Here is a 12,214-nt window from a genome sequence, read left to right as displayed (position 1 = left end):
GGTCCTTTCCGTCAGACCTAGCCCTTTCCGTCGGGCTTAGCGCTACCGGGAGGTCCTTTCCGTCAGACCTAGTCCTTTACGTCACACCCCTTGAGGACCCCCTCCCGGTCCTACCTGCGGATCCCCCGATCCGCTTCTCGTCTGTCTCCAGACAGTCTCGGGAACCCAATCAGTCGTCCGGTGCAGGCTGCCGTCGAAGGGAGTCGATCACCAAAAGCTATGGTGAGGCGCGCCGTCGACTCCAATCGCCGTCTGCCGTTCCCGGAAGGTGGAAGGATCCCGGACGAGCCCCCATTTGTGCGGAAAATCTCGCTGTCAAGAACTGAATGTCCAAAAGGAGACAGAGGAGTCCTAAAACTTTATTCGAATAAAGGGAGAGTCCACCGGGCATATCCCTGTGGGGTCTCTCAAAATGCTGGGGGACGCAGCCCCGCTTTTATCCTAATTTCCCGACCGAGGGACGCCCTCTCCTTTTCCCCATTGGCCAAGGTACTCAGAAGTTACAGCCTTCCCGGCCCGCCTACACCGAACTCTGGCCTCCCGCCATCTGTTCTCACCTGAGCTCACCAGCTCCTTTGTCCCCCTTGCTGAAGAATGTGGGGCAATTGCCCTGTTTCCCTCCTTTGTAAAGGCCCCATCTCCTTGCAGATGGCTCTTTTTGTCCTTCTGGGCTCATGGCTCCACTCAGTCTCCCCTCCCTTTGTCCTGCTCTTCAGCCAAACTGTGGAGAAGCCCCCTTATTGATGAATACAGAAACTTGAGCATTCCGCTCAGGTTCAATCCATGCCTCCGTAAATAATTAGTGATACAACTTGCCATCCTGCCGACTACGCCAATTTTGTCACGGAACGAGTGGTGGTGGGGGGTGAGTGACACAATGCACTTCACTCGTGGGAAAGAAATAGGAATAGGTTTTATTGGTAATGACAATGGTTTCACGAGATTCTATGGCAAGGTCACTTATTAGTTACTGCATGGAGGTTCAAGATATACACAGAATTAACAAGGACACCCTCCCGTTGGGTCACGAGGTTCAGACTGGACCCCCTTGCTTTCCAAACTCCTTCTGAGAGGAGTCTGGGTGCGGCTGAATCCAGTCCTAGTCCCAGACCTGGTTAACGGTTTATGACTAAGGGATTTGTGCACAGTTACAAAGTAAAGTTTACAAATTCAAAAAGAGAAAGGCGCGCTATAGTCACTTACCACGAAACTGTAGTGGGTAGGATCTCTTAACCTCGAAGAGTATCCTTGAGAGGCGTCCCTGCTCAAGGGGAGATCCCAGCGTGCAGCCCGCTGCCATGCAAGGAGAGCTCAATGGGCTCTTGGGCTGTCTCCGTATTTATGGGATAAGATGATTGACTGATAGTCATTCTTTCAATTCAGAAATGACTGTTGGCTGGTGTACTCACAGTTAGCCTTATCTCCCCATCAGGATAGGGCCATCAGGACTGTTATTGATGGTTAATGTCTGGGTGGGGGAAGAAATCAGGGAGGCAACTACCAGGAATGTGGTAGTTAGCACCTGAACAGGGCTACCTGTGAGAAGTCAGGATGAGCTGGGGAAGGAGCATATCCATCACAGAAGGTGAGGTTGTGGAGTTGCTCTTTAGGTGAGAGAGCAACTGGAATGCATGGAGCTCAACCTGGGAGTGGAGGATGAGCGAGTTGAGAGCTTGTGGGAAAGGATTAGAGGGCAGGCTAATGTGGGAGACACTGTGGTGGGTGTCTGCTACAGGCCACCTGACCAAGACGAGGAGGTTGATGAGGCCTTCTATAGGCAGCTGGATATTGCCTCACGATCACAGGCCCTGGTTCTCATGGGGGACTTCAACTACCCCGACATCAGCTGGAAGGACAACACAGCCAGGCACAAACAGTCCTGGAGGTTCCTGCACAGCGTTGACGATAACTTTTTGATGCCGGTTGTGGAGGAGCCAACGAGGAGAGGTGGGCTACTGTTGCCTGACATTGGCAATCGACTCCGTCCGCCGAGGCGGCCAGGCACGTCCAACCCGTGCCCGGGCCAGAGAGCACAGGCACCAATATGAGGATGCTGCAAATGGCGTTTAATATACGCAGGCTGGATCTTATAAAGGTAGCAAAGGCGGAAGCATGCCTATATAGCCAATAAGCGTTGCTCTTTACCTAATATGGCATATGCCTTAGTTCCCTATTCTTCCCGTACATCGCGAGATCTTCCGAGCGCCGTACCCTACAGGCTACTGGACCTCGTGCTATCAAATAGGGTGGGCCTAGTAGGACATGTTAAGGTGGGGGTTAGCCTCGGCTGCAGTGACAATGAGTTGGTGGAGTTCAGGATTCATAGAATCATAGAATCATAGAATGCTTAGGGTTGGAAGGGACCTCTAGAGATCATCTAGTCCAACCCCCCTGCATACGCAGGGACACCTAGAGCATGTGGCACAGGACTGCATCCAAGCGGGTTTGGAAGATCTCCAGAGAAGGAGACTCCACAACCTCTCTGGGCAGCCTGTTCCAGTGCTCTGTCACCCTCACTGTTAAGAAATTTTTCCTTAAGTTCCTATGGAATTTTTGGTGTTTCAGTTTCCGGCCATTTCCTCTAGTCCTATCAGTGGCCACCACTGAAAAGAGACCATGACCGTCCTCTGCACTCCCTCCCTTGAGGTACTTATAGACACTGATTAGATCCCCTCTCAGCCTTCTCTTCTCCAGGCTGAACAGGCCCAGCTCCCTCAGCCTCTCCTCATAGGGCACATGTTCCAGGCCCCTGATCATCCTTGTAGCCCTGCGCTGGACTCTCTCCAGCAGCTCCACATCCCTCTTGTACTGTGGAGCCCAGAACTGGACACAGTACTCCAGATGCGGCCTCACCAGGGCTGAGTAGAGGGGCAGGATCACCTCCCTCGACCTGCTAGAGATGCTCTTCTTAATGCAGCCCAGGATCCCATTGGCCTTCTTGGCCACGAGGGCACACTGCTGCCTCATGGTCAACTTATCATCCACCATGACACCCAGGTCTTTCTCCGCAGAGCTGCTCTCCACAAGGTCGGTCCCCAGCCTGTACTGGTGTCTGGGGTTATTCCTCCCCAGGTGCAGGACCTTGCACTTGGCCTTGTTGAATTGCATGAGGTTTTTCACCGCCCAGTTGTCGAGTCTGTCCAGGTCCCTCTGGATGGCAGCACAGCCCTCTGGGGTATCGGCTACTCCTCCCAGTTTCGTGTCATCAGCAAACTTGCTGAGGGAGCACTCTGTGCCTTCATCCAGGTCATTGATGAATAAATTGAACAGGACTGGACCAAGGACTGACCCCTGGGGGACGAGGAGGCGGCAGGGCTGTAAGTAGCCTTGCAACCATGGACTTCAGGAGGGCCAACTTTAGCCTCTTCAGAGACTTCCTCGGAAGAATCCCATGGGCTAGAGCTCTAGAAGGCAGGGGGGCCCAAGAGAGCTGGTTAGTTTACAAGCGGCACTTCCTCCACGCCCAGCAACAGTGCATCCCTGTGTGTAGGAAGGCAGGCAGAGGGGGCAGGAGACCTGTGTGGATGAGCAGGGAGCTTGTGGCAATGCTCAAGCAGAAGGCAGCGGTATACAGAATATGGAAAAAAGGACAGGTCCCCTGGGAGAAATACAGGAACATAGTCAGGGAATGCAGAGATGCAACAAGGAAAGCGAAGGCACAGTTGGAACTCAATCTGGCAAGGGACGTTAAAAATAACAAGAAAAATGTATTTAAATACATTAACAGCAAAAGGAAAATCAGGGAAAACGTGGGTCCGATGGCGGGCGGGATGGGCACCCTGGTTACAAATAACACAGAAAAAGCAGAGTTGCTCAATGCCTTCTTTGCTTCGGTGTTTACCAAGGGCAGCCCATTAGAGCCCCAGACCCTAGGGACAAGAGAAGAAGCTGGTGGAGAGGAAGACCTGCCCTGGGTAGAGGAAGATTGGGTCAGAGAGCACCTAAGGAACCTCGATACCCACAAATCCATGGGCCCTGATGGGATGCACCCCAGAGTGCTGCGTGAGCTGGCAGATGTCATATCTAAGCCGCTCTCCATCATCTTTGAAAGATCCTGGAGAACGGGGGAGGTGCCGTAAGACTGGAAGAAGGCCAATGTCACGCCAGTCTTCAAAAAAGGCAAGAAGGAGGACCCAGGCAACTAGAGGCCAGTCAGCCTCACCTCCGTCCCTGGAAAAGTGATGGAGCGGCTCATACTGGCTGTTGTCTCTGGGCACATGGAGGACAAGAAGGTGCTCAAGAGTAGTCAGCATGGATTCACCAAGGGGAAATCTTGCCTGACTAACCTGATAGCCTTCTATGATGAAATGACCAGCTGGATAGGCGAGGGGAGAGCGGTGGATGTCGTCTATCTCGACTTCACCAAGGCTTTTGACACCGTCCCTCACAATATCCTCCTGGGCAAGCTCCGGAAGTGTGGGATAGATGAGTGGACAGTGAGGTGGATTAGGAACTGGCTGGATGGCAGGGCCCAGAGAGTGGTGATCAGCGGTGCAGAGTCTAGTTGGAGGCCTGTAGCTAGCGGGGTCCCCCAGGGGTCAGTCCTCGGCCCAGTCCTGTTCAATTTATTCATCAATGACCTGGATGAAGGTACAGAGTGCTTCCTTAGCAAGTTTGCTGATGACACAAAACTGGGAGGAGTAGCTGATACCCCAGAGGGCTGCGCTGCCATCCAGAGGGACCTGGACAGGCTGGACAACTGGGCGGTGAAAAACCTCATGAAATTCAACAAGGCCAAGTGCAAGGTTCTGCACCTGGGGAGGAATAACCTTAGACACCAGTACAGGCTGGGGACTGACCTTCTGGAGAGCAGCTCTGCGGAGAAAGACCTGGGTGTCATGGTGGATGATAAGTTGACCATGAGGCAGCAGTGTGCTCTTGTGGCCAAGAAGGCCAATGGGATCCTGGGGTGCATTAAGAAGAGCGTCTCCAGCAGGTCGAGGGAGGTGATCCTGCCCCTCTACTCAGCCCTGGTGAGGCCGCATCTGGAGTATTGTGTCCAGTTCTGGGCCCCACAGTATAAGAGGGATGTGGAGCTGCTGGAGAGAGTCCAGCGCAGGGCCACAAGGATGATCAGGGGCCTGGAACATCTGCCCTGTGAGGAGAGGCTGAGGGAACTGGGCCTGTTCAGCCTGGAGAAGAGAAGGCTGAGAGGGGATCTAATCAGTGTATATAAATACCTCAAGGGAGGGAGTGCAGAGGATGGTGCTGGTCTCTTTTCAGTGGTGGCCACCGACAGAACTAGAGGAAATGGCCGGAAACTGAAGCACCAAAAGTTCCGCAGGAACTCAAGGAAAAATTTCTTAACAGTGAGGGTGACAGAGCACTGGAACAGGCTGCCCAGAGAGGTTGTGGAGTCTCCTTCTCTGGAGATCTTCCAAACCCGCTTGGATGCAGTCCTGTGCCACGTGCTCTAGGTGTCCCTGCATGTGCAGGGGGGTTGGACTAGATGATCTCTAGAGGTCCCTTCCAACCCTAAGCATTCTATGATTCCCTAGCAGGGAAGAGACTAGAGTTTGCTCCAGATTCATATGCTACAGTCAAGGTGGCTACTGCACAATTCACACGGGGTATCCCTCTAATCAGGGTAAGAGGTGTCCACTCATTGGTCAACCCTCTGTTGTTGAGCACCCTGATTGATTGGATCATCTGGACCTTCCCTGGTCGCAGCACTCCAGTAGCTTCAAGAGCCTGGTGTATGGCTTGATGGCAGTCAGTCACAAGTTTTCCCTTGACAGGCTGGTCACTTAAACCCCAAACAGGGATTACTTCCCCCTTGCACTTTTCTGGGTTCCTGTGCACTACCGTGACCTCCGCTCCTGTGTCCACCAAGGCACAAACCGTTTGTCTATTTTGTTCTGAACAATAAAAGGCACGTGTAACGAATGAACGATCGTCTTGGCGAGCAATGTTACATTGGAACCCTTCGGACACTGGAGCTTGGCCATGCCCCTATTCTTGTGTGGGCGTCCAAGCCCCTTCCCGAGTGGGAGAAACTGTCTCCAGCTTCTCCTTCGGTCTGAATCTTAACACTGTCTGCTCTAAATCCTCCCACGGGTGCAACACCTGTGATCTATCAGCCTTGGACATTATTCCTGAGCGCTGCTTCGCAGCCTGGACCACATGGACATTATATCGGCATGCTAGTTGGCGTAATACTTCTGTTGGTTTCCCATCAATTTCCTGTCTATTAACACCCTTCTGTAAAAGCAGATGGAAGATCCGAGCTCGCTCCCTGCATTTCGACCCTGCGTTCCCACTCAGACCTCTTTTCTCACTGCCGCCTTTTCTGTCCACCTCTAACGCCAATCCTGGAAGGTCCCCTATCTGTTGCAACTTTTTAATTACGTTCTCAATAGGGTTTCCTTGTTCTGACATCAGAACTGGAATTAGATAGGGGCGCCACGCTCCTGGGCATCCCTCCAACAACTTATTTCGCATACCAGGTAACAACAGCTCTTGCAGATAAAGCTCTGGACTTCCCAATTCTATAGCAATCTTCATGGCCTCTGCCTTAAGTATCTGGCATGCTTGTGTTATAGTTACCCAGGAGGAGCTGGATGGGGGCCAATCACTGTCATTAGTGTGACGGTAAGCTAGACCCTCGGCTACCACAGCAATAAGACTCTTGCCACTTCTGTCCACTCTTTGCAGGGCGGACTGTACATACATGTCATTAGTTAACCCCAAAAACCTCGAGGTATCGACATGGTCAATTATCACCGAATCAGCCCCTTCTTCCATTAATCTTACCAACCAGGACTGTGGTTTCTCCCCGGGTTGTTGTTTATATTTCGCTAGCAGATTCTTAATATCTTCGGGGGTGAAATTGGTTAGTTCATCCTGTCACACCACTTGTCCTGGCCTTGGCAGCATAGCTTTCCTTCGTATTACTGGGGCGGCTCGCCTTTTTGCTTTCTCCTGTGATGGGCCCTTCTCCTCTGGTGTGGGGACTTCCTCCTCTGATTCCCAAATATCCCCATCCGAAGTTTTGGGGTCCCAGTCAGGGTTGCTGATAATAGTCCACACCCGGCTCCCCTTCTGCCCCGGTTTTATCCCTCTCCTGTTTTTTAACACTCGTATCGCGTAATGTGTCGCCAATTTAGCATATTTCTCCTCCAGGAGCTCCCTCTGATCACTGACCTCCAGCAGAGCCTGCCTCTGCACCACCTGGGTGGCTTGGACTGCCTGTAATTGCTCTTGGAGGAGCTGATTCCTCTCCTCTTCCTCCTTTAACTGCCCCGCTAAAATCTTATATGCACACAGCAGAGCACCTCCCATTGGACCAGCATGTTCCAGTCGTACCGAGTTCTTAGTACGGTCAGTCTCCCCAAACTGACCCCAATACTGTAAAACCGCCATGGGGTCCTTCTGTGTCCACGGTTCTGGAGATACCCGGGTGCAGGCCTCCCATCGGTTCCACAGAGTATTCCATGGCTCTGGCCCCCATTCAGGACACTCCCTCGTAGGCGCAGTCTCCTTGCAGTCACCAGTGCTGCCTGCAGCTCTCCCGAAAAAGAACCACCGCATGTCGCACACACAATAAAGACCACAAACACAAATAGCACAAACACGATTTCTATCCAGTGGCACGACCTCACCTAGCTATGTACTCCACTAGTGAGTTCCACTGTTTAATTGCCCAATCCCATCCTTGTTGCAGCTTGGAGTGGGTCAGGAATGCCAGACAGCAACTTCATAGAAGCTGGAAATGACTTCGTTTATTAGCTTACATGCAGTACATTTATCTGATTCTAACAGTTAGTGATGTAACTACACAGGCTCCTAATTGGTAGACAATGATCTAACTAAGACCCTTACAGCCCCCCTTAACTTGTTTAGCTCATCCTTTTAGTTCAACAGCTCTTTTATTCCCTCTGACCTTGGTCTACTTCCTTATCTCCTAGTTAGCAGTCCCTTTGTTCTTTCACTGAAACCTGAAAGCTGGAATTGAGCAGGCCGCCTGGGCAGCCACGTCCGCGGCTCTCTAACCATTCCTCTATACATCCTCATCGCCAATTATGTTCCGGATGGGCTAGGGATTCAGCAATAATCAGCCAGAACGAGGCGACTACATCGAGCATTTATTCAGGTGAACGCACATTAAAGAAGCAAAGTATGGATAACTACTCACGAGGTGATACCTGCTGATCTGGACCTGAAGATCCTCTCAAGCTGGCAGACCAGAGAGAGAGAGTTGCTGACCGGCTCCCACGGAGACAGTGTAGGCCTCAAAGTCAGGAGTTTCTTCTCCCACCCCCCGCATTCTCTCCGCACTGTCCACTTTTATGCCCGGTGCATCCTGGCACGTAGGGTCAGTACGACCCAGGAGGCAGGCCGGGGGGGCAGACAAACTCCACCTCTAGTTGCACAACTCTTCCCCCCCGGGTGCGCAGGCCCGCATACCAGTCGGGGGTCCCAGCCCTCAATTCAAGGGTCCTGCCTTCCTCCTCTTCTTCCTCATTTACGGGTGTTTGGCCTCCAAAGCTAGTTTGGAGGACGCCTGCGGTTAAGTTGGTTACAAGCCCAGCCGAGCGGCCGGCTTCAACAGGTTTCCAGGGGGGGCTGCCTGTGAACCAGGCTGAGCAGCTGCATCCCTGCTCCTTATCACTCAGCCTAGGCAGGCAAACATCTTCTTTCCCAAGGTCTGGCCTCTTCTTCTCACAGGAGATTTTTATGACTCTACAGATCACAGAAATTTCCATCTCCAGTACACCAGAATGAGCTGAAGAAAGTGGATGCAGTAAGATTGATTAACATAGTTTTTGATGAAACTGGACACTTTGTTCTCTATGGAACAATGATGGGCATAAAGGTCATAAATATAGAGACCAACAGGTAAGTTCCAGTGAGACATTTGGAAATACATGTTTGTTTCAAAAAATCTATATTGATTCCAGTTTCTAGTATGTTTAAAACTTGCAAACTTGCTATGAATGTGGATGCTCCTGGACTGACAGTGCACAAGCTCTCAATTAGTACAAAATATAAAACTATTACTTATATTTTAAAGATTGTTTCCTCATTATTTCAACCCCAGGAGCCTGTTTCCAACTCTTTACCTGAACATTACTTCTATTAAAATATCAATTCAGTTGAAATCATCATTTTAAACTGAGCTTGGGGGGGTGTTCTGAGACAGGCTTCAAGGAAAGCACAGCCAGCTGAACCTGTGACTAAATATAGCCCCGGCCTATGTTGGGTAATTAAATCTACTCCAAATACAGTAATTGTAAATTTGACTAGGGCTATAGTACAAGACTCCAATGAATTCAGATTTGTGATGACTTGATTTATGAAACCAAGCGTTCCAATCAGCAAACCACCCTCATAGAAGATGCTAAGATTGCAGTCTATTTTCCACTTTATTTTGCAGTGGTTTCTACTGCCTGCTACAAGTCTGCACATATAACTAAAAATCATGACAGTACCTGGCTAGGGGAAATAGCCCTAGAGTCATAAATAATAAAATGTAACAGTAAAAATAAAGCTTATTTTTTTAAAGTACTTAAACATCATAAAAGGAGATTCTAATTAATTTAGAAAGATAGTTTGCTTGTTTGATAAACAGAAAAAGATGGTTGAAAACTTAATGATACTCAAATTCAAGACATCCCATCGTTCCTCAAAGGCAGCTGAATATACAGCTACAGCACATTCAACTTGCAAATAAGCTGGACAGAAACATGTAAGTGGTTTTAAGGTGTATTTCTTTATACTCTTTATACTAAGAGTTTGTTCACATCAGAGAAGTATTTGTTAGCACTGATTGTTGCTTTCCAAATGCAAATCAAGACTAGTAAAATAGCATTAGGAGGCTTAAATTGTACTATTTTAGGATAGTAGAATCCAATATGCATTTTCTTCTTACTGTGCCCTTATTTTCAGACTATTAATCATAATGCTGAAGCTGTAAAAGGGACAGACATTCTTCCTCATTATTTAACATATGTATTTCTCCTAAAATTGTGAATGCCCAAACCCTAAGATTTTCAGCTCATAACCACTTATTGTACCCCTGTAATAATGGCCTTATGCCCCAGGTAGAACTCAGGCTTGGTGTGGAATAACTGTGTAGTACTTATAACTCATTTCTGAAATAAGAACAGAAGTAGATCAAATTTCAGATTTTCCCCCTGTGCATTATGAAGGGGGAAGCTATGTGGGTTTACAGCTGAGGAAGGGAAAGGAATCTTGCCAAACCCTTACAGCAGGTAGGGGTATTTTTTCCCCTCATTCCCTTTCCTGAAAGGAGATACTTATCAAATTAATTCTGTCAAAAGCTGTAATTGTTAAGAAAGTTCAGTGAAATAAGGGATGCATTCAGGAATAAGAAAAGAATGTTTGAAGTTGAACATTACTCTTACATGACTTCTCATCAAAAAGGGAAGAAATGTAATAAAATTATCCTTCAAGGGTTTTAGATATTTTATTGAAAAAAATATTTTTTCTGGGCAACTAAACTGCAGCAGCTCAGCTGTTTCCACTGAAAGTGTCATTTCTTTCCAAAAAATCACTACATACCACCCACGCCTATCTCAACAAATAGAAACAAAACCCTCAAGTACCACTCTGGCCCCAATAAACTTGCAGGTTACATAAGTAATGCTTTATCACTTGACAGGGCTCTGTTTGTTAGGTTAGACTTACCCTTTTTGCATCAAAATGCATTAAATAAAGCCACATCACCACTGAATGCTGTACTTAGGTTCACATTTAAGTCAAAATACTACAAAGAGTTGTTCAGTGTTTCAAATAATTCATGTTGTTAGCAATATGCGAGTAAAATGTAGTCGTGGTAATATTCCAGTTACACATTGCATAAGTCAGTACACTAAAAAAATAGAAGTTCAATAAAAATGGTGAAACAAGCTTAAATTTACAACTGAAGCAGTTTACATATAGTATTAACTTAAAATACAAATCAACTCCTTAGTGTACCTGTCAACACGTAAGTTCACGGACAAACTCCAACACTTAACTTCACCATTACTTGAAATAATCTTAAATAAATTCCACTTAAAAACACTTTAATGGTAGCATTCCACACATGTCACAAGCAATCTGTTTGTACTCAAAAATATGCACAGGCAAGTATCTTTCTCTGCCCCCAACTGTACTGTTACAAAAAAGCAAACTGGTCACCTTGAGCATAAGGTTCTAATTAGAACTATAGCTAAGTGGAAAGGCTGATGTAACCAAAGCTTGAGCCAACTACAACAAAAATTCAGATTCAGGATCTTCTAAAGAAGGCAAGTCTTTTCTGTTAAAAGTATTCCAGAAAAGCCTCTACCACAGTTAGCAGAGCTTGTTCTTATTTTTAAAATAGAGCTCTAAAAGGACAGCCAGCACTAACTAGATCTGGAACAGCTCTGCAGAACAGAGCAAGCAAATACTCAGGGCAGAGCAGCCAACTGTCTACTGTGAACAAAGCTGCAGCCTGGGAAGGATGAACAGTTTTGAGTTGGCGTGGGGCAACAGAACCCCCTTCAGCCACTGTAAACTACATACAAAAGTTATCAGGTGTTTCCCAAAGGAAGAGAAACTACTGCCTCGCAGTATCTCTATGCATCTGTAGACACAGAAGCCTATTTCAAAGACCTACTTGAAAGCTTAGTATGTTTTTTGGCTGTTCAAGTCATTAGATTTTCTAAGTCTGAAACTGCATTTAAACACCATTTTCAGGAAATTTAGCAAGCGAAAGCTATAAGCAACTGCCATTAGCAGGGAGTAGTTACTACAGGTGCTTCATCTTGAAGAGAAGTACAAACACACTCAATGACTTGTTCATACATTCTTAGCTTTGCCCAATGTTTGCTGGTCCTGTCCCCTATCCTGCCATGCAGCAGCACATGGCTCAGAGGTTCTTCACTTGGCAGGGGCTGTGCCAGAAGACTCTACACTAGGTGTGCATACTAGACAGATAAACTAACCACAGGCAGCAGGAGACAGCAGTACGTCACTCCAGCCTTCTTTAGAGAGTGCTACATCCATATTTCACAGGCTTGTGAATGAGCTACCTTTAAAAGTACAGGCATGGGTGACAGCTCATGTAGATTCTGTTCATTCTTACTACATCTTTTAAATACAGAAAGTTTACATCACATTTTACCATCTGCTGTTCTGGGCTAAGTTGCGCACTGCTTTTACAATAGGTTATTTAATATTTTAAGGCAACTACCTTTTTCTGGAAGCATGACCTCTACATAAAAGT

Source organism: Tinamus guttatus, unplaced genomic scaffold (genome assembly GCF_059628265.1).
Source record: "Tinamus guttatus ecotype Peru unplaced genomic scaffold, ASM5962826v1 Tinamus_guttatus_pri_ptg000415l, whole genome shotgun sequence".
NCBI lineage: Eukaryota > Metazoa > Chordata > Aves > Tinamiformes > Tinamidae > Tinamus > Tinamus guttatus.
Note: the sequence above shows the minus strand (reverse complement) of the source record.